The following is a 12,435-nucleotide window of genomic DNA, read 5'->3' as shown; positions in this document are numbered from 1 at the left end:
AAGGCTGAAAATGTAATTACCAACAAAGTTCTTAATCCTTGTATGAAATACCACTACACCATGCACCATGATATACATCACTATTGAGGACCATATTGCAACGATGGTTCTTAAGCAGCTCTTACGAAAGAAAACCCACATATTAACAGCAATTCCAGCTGCGAATAAACAGATTGCCTTCCCTAAGTACCAAGATACGGCATGATTGGTTTAATCTCCAACCCTGTGAAATTTCCAAAGGAAAAGGTCTGATTCCCGCTCAGCGAAACCATTCTTCCACTGGAGTTGGAATTCAAACTATTCAGGCAAATTGGTCAAAATTTAAACTGGACTCAAGCCAATTACCTCGGGCCCCATGTTGGGCGCCAATAAATATGCCACGGTTTAACATTGGCCCGGAAATTAAATGGAGTAACTGTCATTTTAAGTTTTGATTGCTTTGCTTTCCCGAACTTCGACCCTCGATAGTATGTCTGGGTTACCCTTGCGCATCAGCTTAACACTACTTCCTTTTGTGCCAGTCTAGCGACCCCCCAATCGCCTTGTATTACGTGTTTAGTTGGTGTACCAACCTCTGAAGAAACTCGGCCAATGTTTCAAGCAGCTATGAATCTCACACAAGTGCAATTTCACACTGAGAGTTTATGTCCTACCAAGACCAGTTTAGTTGCGTGTTTAAGCGATTATGACACTTGGGATGATCGTTTGCCTGTTGGGCCCGATCCCTAAGAATTAAGCCTTGTAGATTCTCTATATGCCACTTATTGTTTTTGGATGAGTAGCTTGTCCGTTGATTGCACAGAAGGTATGGGAAGACAATGTGCTACTACCAACGTTTTCCCAATTGGCAATTTCAGCCAGTGGTGCAACTACACCCTCCGCGGTGCTACTAACCCATTGCCTGGGACGCAGCTCCCCAGGAAATTACCAGCAGGGTATTTTTTAATTTGTGGAGATCGGGCATGGTCAGGTCTACCTTCCCGTCCCATTGGAGGGCCTTGCACCATTGGTCAATTGAGTTTAGGCACGCCTCACGCACACCCGAACAGTACCCATCGTGTGCGGTGGAAGCGAAGCCTAACTCAAACATTAACGCAAGAATGTGATGATGATGTTAACCTCTGGTCCAAATGGCAGGTGACTGTTACTTCTTTCTTCTTGCCAGGAGCAGCTGCCGCTCATGCACATCGAAACTTGGAAAAACTGAGTTGTTGAGTGGTAAAGCATGCTAGTGATACCAGCAAGGTGTTATCCGAACTAGCTAATGATTATCTTCTGTACAACATGCAGTATTACAAAATAGAGCTGCCATTGATTTTTTGCTTTTAGTTCAAGGTCATGGTTGCGAAGATTTCGATGGTATGTGCTGTATGAACTTGAGTGATCATTCTAAATCAATACATAAGGAGATACAACAGTTAGTCGAAAATGCTCAAAATACCAAGCAAAATGCAGGATTCTTTGGCATAGATGAATTAGTCAATTGGTTTGGCCTCACTGGATGGCTTCAAAGGTTATGTAAAACTGTTTTGCTTGTACTTCGTATTATACTGATAACTTTGGTTTGTCTTAGTTGCATGTTAGCAGTACTCAAGAAGCTATTTGCCAAAGCTGCCAATATCATGATCGTACAAAAGAATGAAGGTTTTGTTGGAAAATGGCTTGAGGAACAAGGACATGGATCTATACTAAGCACCAAAGATCGTGGACAGTTACACAAGAAGTATATTAAGAAGTCATGAGACCCTCAGAGACTCCGGGATTTATCAACCAAAAAAAAAAAAAAAGAGCCCGTTCTGAATGTAGTGATTGAATGTTGCAATCCTAGGTTGTTATTGCATTTTAATTTGGCAGCTATGAAGGAACTAGGACTCCATTGTGGTGTGAGCCGGTGGGACTTGGAGACGCTTATAGGGGCCCCCCGACAAAGATTCCGCTGGATAAGCCTCTCCTATCCCTCCTTTGGCCTTCTGCACTAGTGGACGCCAGACCTTCCTAATATTAAACAGAGCTCTGTTTGAGAGTGCGTGTGTATGAGTGTGTGTGTGAAACGGAGACATGCTATGAATGTGAAGTCGGTTTACACTTGATTATGGGAAACAAAATCCGATTGAGTTTTTAACCAAACATGGGCTTGTGCAAAAAGAAAAGGGGGGATGTTCTCAAATGTTCCCAAAAGGTAGGGGGTGTGAACCCTTTGCCATGCCCAACCCCATGTCTGAGGAGCCAATGAGATCGGCCCACAATCCTGTGCTACCTGCACCAGGGATTCGCTGTGCTACAGGTAAACACATCGGGTGTCCAATAAAACGTTATGTTGATGTTTGGTGACGGGGTTGTGGTCACAAAAGCACTATGTAAGTAAAAGCTACTGCGCAATAAAGCAAAGCTTGTTTATCAACCATATTGGTTGCACGAGTTTTCCTCGCCGTTTCCCAACACACTGTAACAGTATATAAGCGTTTTTTGTACGTAATAAAAGCCCTTTTTTCTGGAAGCATCGACTATACCTCTGTGAGGACTCATCTTTGACTTCCGCACCGAACCCCTAAGGTCGCCACCTCTCGCAACAAATGGTGGAGAAAGTGGGCAGCAACAGTAGCCGTGACGACAGACAAGGTCTAGCCCATGATTAGGCGAACCAGGAAGAGGGGAGCCGAGATTGGCGGAATATATCGCCAACGAAGAGGCTGAAGAGGCGGGATAGAGTTGACCAGAGCCGGAAGGAGCCCGAGTCAGGTAGGAAGGGTTGCTACCTTCCCTCTATCATTGGCTTATTAGGAAAGCCGAATCAGTGTCCAGAAAGACTTGTTGAAAAAATGGAAGCCAAATTAGCTGCAGCAAAAAGACTCTTAATAGGTATCCTCGCTAAGCGAGGCGAATCAGTCAAAGAAAAGCTTCTAGATAAGCTAATAACGTGGGCTCAGGAGCAGGGACACTTGTCCACTCCGCCTGAATTGTTCACATGGGAACACTGGCGGGAGGTTGGTGATTTGATGTGGGACCTCCATTCTCAAGGGAAAAGTAAGCATATAACCGGCTTAGAAGGAACATGGAGAACTGTAATTAATGTATTAAGAGAAACGAAGGTAGAAGCTAAAGCTGCGGCTGCTGCCGTAGCGATACTTAAGCCGGAGGTGGAATCAAATATCGTTCCTACGGCGCCTTTGCTTCCTCTCCCTTCTGAGCGTGGTATGTCCCGGAGAGCGTTCTTAGGATTAGGGGACAAAAGTTTTGCTATTAAAGGCATGTCTGGAAAGACACATCGATCTGTAAACAGCTTCTTATCTGACCTCAGGGCGGAGAAGCGAGCTGAAGTGCCCGCTCCGAGCGCCGGAAGTGGGATGCAGAAAGAAGCAGAAGTGCAGACAGCTTCCCCTCCCGAAATGGACTGCCCCGATCGTAACTTGGTATATGATTTCGGAGGGGAGAAAGAAACGGAAGTGCCCGCTCCGAGCGCCGGAAGCGAAGTGAAGCAGAATGCGGAAGTGCCGACCTCCCCCTTCCCCTGAAATGGGCGGGCCCAGTCGTCAGTGGAAGCTGCCCCTAGCACTACCTCCCACGGAAGCGCCGCAAGCCTTTTCTCTCTAAATGGGCGGATCCAGTCATCAGCAGAAACTGCCCCTAGCTGTGCGCGGCCACGGACCAAAGGGGCTGGGTTGTGTTAACTACCCGTCCGCTTTCTCCGATGATGATGATGACGTTTCAATTCTGCCGTGAACGTGGCAAATCACACAAGGCAATAAAGGTGCCGACAAACCCCGGCCCGAAAGGTGGTCCAGCTTTGTTCGCGATGTCATTCTTGAAGGGGATTGGGAAGCCAGCACCATTGCTTGTCCTATTTTGCTTGATAATAAAGGGGCACCTTATTATGAGCAACATGCCTAGAAAATTTTACAGCAAGTCAAAAAGACTTTAAAAGAGGGAGGATTAAAGATGGAGAGCGGCAGGGCCACTCTGGACTGACTCTTTACCTCTGACACCAATAGCCCCCACGATTGTCACAATTTGGCCAGGTATCTGCTCACCCCCTCCCAACAAATCATTTGGGCCAAAGAGTGGGAGCACCTGGCTCACTTAGAAGCAAACCGTCCTCGAGCACCTGGGTACCCGTTATTAGGGATGACCACTGAAATGTTCACAGGTTTGGGACGCTTTGGGGATGTCCACGTGTCGTGATCCGCTTATTATTTTATATATTGATTATGAGGATAAATCAGCCACTACCTATATACGACACTTAAATTTACAAAAATAACAAGACTGTTGGATTTAAAATTAGTTACAAGGGTTTATTTCTAAAAACAGGGAAAGCCGGTTTACTGGCAAAAAGGCCTTTGCATAAAGTAATCACCTTAACGTGAGGGTCGTTAGAGTAAAAGAGGGGAGAACTGTTGCCTCCAGCGAGGCGTGGCGCAGAAGGCTTCGACAATGCCATTCCCTCAAGAGACCAAGCACACCTTCTAGCAACCACTCTATTAGCCCTGAATCAGTACCCCAGAGGAGAAGAGGCAAACAGCCCGGCCCAAAAACATTGGGCCACTAGAGCTATGGAGGAAGGCCCATTAGTCAGAGCCAGGAATGAGCTGGGTGAATGGGAACAGGGATGGAGACTAGTTCTCACGGGGCGAGGGTATGCAGCTATCAAAAAAGATGATAGAGTTAAGTGGTGTCCACTTAAGTCCATTAAAACAGACCTTCAGATTAGTGATAATAGCAATAGTAATCATAATAACAATAATAGTAGTGGAGTTAAACTAACAAAAACTGTAAGTTTCTGTTCACAGGAGCAGCTCGTCGGGTACCCTCCTAACCTACATACCCCGGTGGGCAGCAAGGACGACGGAACAGCGAACGTCCTGACAGAACCAGAGAACCCCGCATCAACAGAACCCAGACACCGGCAGAACAACCCGTGCAGAAGGGATCTACTATATCTTTCTGTGATCCTGATTTTAGGGTTTGTTACTACAGGAGAGGCACATTACAATCACCACCAGCTATTCAGGTGGATCCTGTGGAACCCAAAAAGCGGCCTAGTGATAAAAGAAAACATAACGGCAGGAGCCCCGACTTTTACGATTACATTTGGTGTTCTATTCCCCGGGGTAGCACAGCCTGAGACGACAGAACCTAGCATTCAGGAACTCGGTCAGTCATGTAGGGAATTATATTGGTGCCCCAGCTCACACCCAGGGAAAAGTTATTGTAACAATCCAGAAATTTGTGCACATTGGGGATGTGAGACCATTGTGACAGGCAGGAGCTGGATACCAGAAATAAAGGATAAATTTTTACAAGTAAGTTGGGGACCAAATCGTTCCCATTTGGTCCTGGAAATTTTAAACCCAGGTGATGCAGAATGGCTCAAAGGTAAGATGTGGTACCCATTTCTTCAGGGAAATTACAAAGATAGAGGGGTGCCAGTGCAAATTATTAAGTCCATACCACAAACACCCAAAGCTGTCGAATCTAACCCAGCCCTTAACCCGCCGACAGCTAAGCCTTTAACATATGAGACCAAAGCTTGTACTATAATTCCCACCAGCACCACAACTACTGCCAGACACGTGACCCCCACCGGTGCTGAAATAGCCTCACTGACTGAGCAAAATCAAGTTTCATTCCCTCAAAATAACAGTGGATGAGGATCTAGCTCGAATTGAGAAATCAATCAGTGCCTTAGAACAATCCCTGAGTTCATTGTCTGAAGTTGTCCTCCAAAATCATAGGGCACTAGATCTCTTGTTTTTACAACAAAGAGGACATTGTGCTGCTCTAGGAGAAGAGTGTTGTGTATATGCAGACAACACCGGCATTGTCCGCGATACCATGGCCAAGCTCAGAGAAGGTTTGGAAAAAAGAAAAAGAGACAGTGAAGTCCAGCAAGGATGGTTTGAGTCATGGTTTAACCACACACCATGGCTAACCGCCCTCATTTCCACACTAATGGGACCGTTTATACTGCTCATCATAGCGCTGGTCTTCGGACCCTGTATATTGAGTAAGCTTGTGTTGTTTGTTAAAGACCGGTTAGAAAAAGATAACATAATGTTAGTAGAACGTAGACAGCTGCTTTAAGAACACACCTTCAGTTAAATAATCCTAACGTTAGTTACCTCCCTTGTAGATAGGTATACCCCATGATTAACGGTTACCCTCTACTAACACACTTGTTTGATGTGCCTTCTGTTTTATACAAGCCTTTTATACAAGCCTTTACTATTGTAACACCTTAAGTTTGTCATATTTTTACTAATTTAGTTGCATGTACTGAGAAATTATTAGTTACCCCAGGTACTATGGACCTTTAGATGTGCCTTATAACCCGGTGTGCCTTATACTTTTAATATTTTTAATGTTTTAAGTTTTCTATACTTCTGCCCATTTAGTTAAGCATAGGGAGGGGGGGATATGTGGTAGTTAAGGTCTGAAATGTGGTAGTTAAGGTTTGGCGGCCGGAAGATATAGTGCTGTACGGAAAGTTAAGATAGGGCTTCCCTCCTGACAACCAATAGGTACGGGTCCCTGACGCAAGCAGACGGAAGTGACGATGTAAACCTAGGCTATAAAATGCGGTGTAACATAAACAATAAACGCCATTTGCCGTCCATCACATTGATGTCTGTGAGCTGATGGCTTGGGCAACCTGGGGTTGCTTGCCGTGCCGTTCTTGAACCAGGTCGCCACGCCTCGCTGCAGGCAACAAACTGGTGCCGAAACCCGGGAGAAAACTGAGGTCGGAATCGGATTCGGGAAACTCGCCTAGATTCGGGTGAACGGCGGCCGGAGCGGCAGGATCCAGCCCGGCGGGGAGGACGCTCCCGGACCGACAAGGAGGATGGAAGCCCTTGTAAAGGTCGTATCTGAGTTGCATAGACAGTGGGGGATTGATTGTAAGCCCAAAGATTTTACCCTCGCAGTTTCGAGGCTGTGGAGTAAATGCACTAATGCGTTAGCCAAGGAGATCATGTCGTCAGGCACGGGAAAACCCGTCAAGGCATGGGGGAAGGTCGTGGGCGCCTTAAAAAAAGCCCTAGAGGAGCAGGAGACATGGAGGAAGGCAAGGGACTGTTTATTAATCGTCCCGAAAATCGGGGTCGGTCTAGCCACGCAGACCCCACCCCCAACCGGTGACGGTCCCCAGGCGGACCGGCACGAGGTGGACACCCCCCCCCCCAGCCTCCAAACCTTATTCCGCTCGCGGAAGAGCAAAAACAAACAGAATCCATCTGGGGCGGGCTAGCTGAGGAAGCCAGGGCTGCCGCGGAAAAATCAAAATCCGATGACGTTTGGGCGAGACCGCCTCCCTATGCGCCTCAAGATGGCGCCGATCCAAAAGAGGGAGGGCGGGGCGAAAACGCCCCTGCCGGAAACGAGGGGGGAGCACCGGAACTGATGGGCGTGCGCGGACGGGAAGGCGGGGAGAGCGAAAAGGAGGTGGGAGGTGGCCCGGACCCGCTCAGCCTCAGCCCGCTCTGCTCCGCTCCCTGCGCCGCGCCGAGCACGCCGAGCGAAAAGGAGAAGGGGGGTGGTGCGGGTAATCAAGAAGGGGTGGAACCGCGAGCCGGGCAGCGGGAACCAATCAGAGCATCTATCCGGTTCTATGCCCTTATAAGGAGAGCGAGGAGGAAAAGGACGGTTGGGTCCGCCTACAAATATGTCACTGTAGGGTAAACTCCTCCCCAGGCAGGCTATTGGGCGAGCCGAAGGGGAGGGAACTGCCCACCCACAAAGGAGGTGGGAGGGGTCGGAGCCCCAAAAAGGAAAGTAGGCGGGACTGGAGCCGGAAGAAAAAACATCGGAGCCCGGAAGTAGCCAGTCAGTCGAGTTCCGATTCCGAGTCGGACGGTTCCGGGGACGAGTGACTCCGGGCAGACTCAGACTCAAATGATAGTAAGGTATGGATTGGGACCCGACACACCCTCGGTCGTAGCAAAGGGGGATCGCAGGAGGATATTCCCGTCAGGGACTGGAGGAAAATAAGCAATGCATGCGCAGATTGGGCTCCTTCGGCAGCATTAGCATTCCTGGTTAGGGTGACAGGAGAGGGTGATGAGGCACAAAGAATGTACACCCCTGTAAATCATAAGGATATATAGGCGATTGTTAAAGCAATTGCGGATAAGGGACTTAATTCTGCCATGGTTACCACCCTCATAGATGGGCTTTTTGGGGGAGATGACATGATCCCATTTGATATAAAACAAGTTAGCAGACTAATTTTTGATGGGGCAGGCATGAGCGTTTTCAGGCAAGAATGGGAAGATAACTGTGCAAAGCAACTAGCCTGAGCAGTCGGGGCAGATCACCCACTGCATGGCTCCAACCTGCAGCGACTGATGGGCAGAGACCCATCAGTGATTACCCCCCAGGCACAAGCCCAAGGCATGCGGGCCCATGAAGTTATGACAACCACCCGTGCAGCTAGAGAGGCCATTCGTGCTACCTGTAGGGTTGTAGACAAGCCATCACCATGGACCACAATAAAACAGAATGAAAGTGAGAGCTTTACATAGTTTGTGGACCGTCTGCAGGCGGCCATGGAAGCTTCGTCCCTGCCTGCGGATGCAAGAGGCCCGGTCCTTGCAGACTGCTTACGTCAGCAGTGTAACTCAAAAACCAAGGAAATCCTTCGATCACTGCCAGCGGGGGCAAGTATTGCTGACATGATTAAACATGTCATGAATGAAGAGCATCTAGCCCTGATTCAGGTAGCTGTTTGCACTGCAATAGCTGATGTGATGGCATGTTATAAATGTGGCCAAGCGGGCCATGTGGTGGCAAACTGACCCCAACTGGTGAACCAGCCACCAGCATCTAATCCCCGCCAGAAGCAATGTAGGGGACCGTGCTGGGTCTGTGGAAAGAAAGGGCATTTCGCTAAGGACTGCAAATTTAAAAAGCAGGGAAACAGGATGGGGAGAGGGCGCCTGGGCCGCACACAGCCCTCTCCCACTTGGGATATGAGGCGGCCCAACTACGTCAACCCTGGATGGGACAAGGCACTCTCGAACCTGCCGCTCCCCCGAGCAACAACCAACTATATGGCCCAACCAGCGGTCCAACCGAATCTGCCCACGCTTCAGGGACAGCCGGAACCACCCCCTGGGGGCGAAACCCCAGGGTGGCCCTGGCAGTAAGGTGCGATAACCCACCAGTGGTGTACGGGATCTGCTCCCTCTATAATACTTCAAATAGCACCACCATTAGCGTCCCCTTTTTAATTGACACAGGAGCAGATGTTACAATTATTCCTGAGGCAATTTGGCCCCCATGCTGGAAACTGGAAGACGCACCTATGGTGGGTGGAGTCGGGGGAGTAACCCGAGTTCGGAAGAGTGCTCAATTGGTAGCGATCACGCTTCACACTGAAAAGGGACCAGAGAAAACCATCACCCTCTTCCCGTATGTCATGTCAGGAGTTCCACCCTTGCTGGGAAGGGATGCCCTAGCCCTATTAAAAGCCAGGGTGACAAATTTACCCTAAGGGCCACTGCCACACACCCGCTCCTACCAATCAAACTGACATGGAAATCATCCAACCCAGTGTGGGTCGAGCAGTGGCCCCTATCAAAGCCTCGAATGGATGCTCTTCTTGAGCTAGTTGACCGCGAACTACAGCGAGGTCACATAGAGCCTTCCACTAGTCCATGGAACACCCCAGTTTTTGTAATACCCAAACGAACTGGTGAGGTATTTCGCCTCCTTCATGACCTGCGTGAAGTAAACAAAATAATCCAACCAATGGGTCCTGTCCAAACGCTGCTACCTATGAACTCTATGATACCAGAAGGACAACCTTGTGCTGTCCTTGATATCAAAGACTGTTTCTTTTCAATACCCCTGCATGAAGAGGACAAGGAGCAGTTTGCTTTTTCTGTCGTATTTCCAAACAGCCAACGCCCCAACCTACGCTTCCAGTGGAAAGTGCTGCCCCAAGGAATGATCAACTCGCCCACCATCTGCCAGATCACAGTGGATCGAGCATTAGCGCCTATCCGACTCACTGACCCGTCTGCGACTATCATCTAATACATGGATGATATCTTGATCGCTGCACCATCAGGAAGCCAAGTAGACCAGCTGGTGTCAACAATTTCAAACACTTTGAAAGCACATGGGTTCGAAATCACGAGTGCAAAAATTAAAAGAGGACTGTGTGTAAGCTTCTTGGGAGTGGAAATCACAAACACCTACGTTACCCCCCTGCAGATGAAGATCCGTCGGAACGTCAAGACACTCCACGATATGCAGCAATTAGTGGGGTCCCTGCAATGGCTCCATAACATAATACTGATCCCTCCTGAAATCATGGCCCCCCTGTACGATCTTTTAAAAGGAAAGAACCCGTGGGAGCAAAAAACTTTGACACCAGAAGCAATGAGCTCTCTCAATTTCATCGAGCAACAGATGTCCTCAAGTACGCTCGCCAGGTGGAACCCGAACATACCACTCGATCTGTATGTGCACTTCACAAAAGGAGGGGGAGTAGGAGCACTGGCCCAGGGCTCTCCCGAAACAGCCAAACCAGTACAATGGATAGTCCTAGGAAAACCATCACGTGCGTTCTCTCCAGGACTTGAATGCCTTGGTAGCCTCATCATGAAAGGCAGGAAATTCGCCCTAAGACACCTAGGCATCAAACCTGCTAGAATATACCTACCCTTCTGCAAACAGCTCCCAGCACAATCAGTGGCAATGTCAGAGCATCTAGCCACAGCCCTCCTTGGATTTGGAGGAGAAGTTCGATATGCCACAAAGCCCCCCTGGACCCAAATGCTGGCAATTGTCGACATGGACCTCCCGCTGAAGATCATGGACCGGCCTCAGCTGGGACCAACGGTCTTCACAGACGCGTCCTCAGTGACCTCAACCGCAGCGGCAGTATGGCAATCGGGAGGAGAATGGCACTGCGTTAAAATGACCGATCATGCTCTCTCAGTCCAACAGCTAGAAGCGTCGGCCGTAGCGCTAGCGTGCGGACTGTTCTCAACAGAACATCTCAACATAGTAACTGATTCGATGTTTGTGGCCAAACTTTGCCTGGCCATGTCTGGGCCCGGCGTGTCAACATCTACAGTAGCTCTAATGCTAGAAGAAGCGCTTCTTTCCCGAGAAGGCACTATATCGGTCATTCACGTCAACAGCCACAGCCCAATTAAAGGGTTCTTCCAGATCGGCAATGACAAGGCAGACGCCACTGCAAAAGGACTGTGGACATTGAGAGACGCCCGTCAGCTACATGAGTCTCTCCACATTGGAGCTAAAGCGTTGGCAAAGAAATTCGGGATTTCAGTCACAGACGCAAAACACATCGTAGCTACATGTCCCTACTGTCAGAAAGCACCACTGTGGTCCAGTGGAGTAAACCCCAGAGGTCTCAAAGCCTCCGAAGTGTGGCAAACAGATTTTACACTCTGCCAGTTGCTGAAACCTAGAGCATGGCTAGCGGTAACCGTGGATACATATAGCGGAATGATCGTGGCCACTCAGCACCTTAAGACTGACTCCAAAGCGACTATCCAGCATTGGCTGACATCTATGGCATGGCTCGGCATTCCTAACCAGATCAAAACAGACAATGGCCCAAACTTTGTGTCCAAATCTGTACAGACTTTCGTCCAGAAGTGGGGCATCACTCTGCTACGTGGTATCCCATATAATAGCACAGGCCAGGCCATAGTCGAATGCGCGAATCAGACTCTGAAATCTAAACTAGAGGTACTAGCGAAAGCAGAAGGCTTCGACAATGCCATTCCCTCAAGAGACCAAGCATGCCTTCTAGCAACCGCTCTATTAGCCCTGAATCAGTACCCCAAAGGAGAAGAGGCAAAGAGTCCGGCCCAAAAACATTGGGCCACTCGAGCGCTAGAAGAAGGCCAAGACGCCAAGACCATATAGATGTAACTCTTTGCTTAATAAAATAGAGCGTAGTTGCTAACTCATATTGAGTCGTCTCTTTTCTCTGCAAGACCACACCCTCCGACAATGATGGGCCTTGTCTTCATCTGTTGGATTAAGGTTACCAGAGTGCTTCCAGAAGATCCAAAGCCTTGACTGTCTCGTGCCACGGGGGCGTTCTTCCCCAGCTTCATTTTTGGAAGGAGGACCAGTTGTGCTAACGGGTTCCTGCTTAGATTATCGGGGGGGGCGTTAATGTAAAACAAGTAATCACGATCTCCCCTGTATAATCTGCATCTATTACTCCTGGGAGCACAACAAGTCCTGCGATTCCAGTAGAAGAATGGCCCATTAGTAAGGCTTAAACCATGCTTTCTTCTTGGTATACCGGTCTGTATATTCCTGTCGGTATCCGGTGTACTTGCCTTGTCGTGAGGGTGATGTCTACTGCTGAGGGCACATCAATGCCCAGGCTTCCCCTTGTGGCTGAGGCGGGGAGCTGGTGTAAAGCGCTGGCCAGGCTACTTGTGT

The sequence above is a fragment of the Calypte anna genome, chromosome W, assembly GCF_003957555.1.
Source record: "Calypte anna isolate BGI_N300 chromosome W, bCalAnn1_v1.p, whole genome shotgun sequence".
In the NCBI taxonomy this organism is placed as follows: Eukaryota; Metazoa; Chordata; class Aves; order Apodiformes; family Trochilidae; genus Calypte; species Calypte anna.
The sequence above is the reverse complement of the archived record's forward strand: the minus strand, read 5'-3'. Positions refer to the sequence as shown.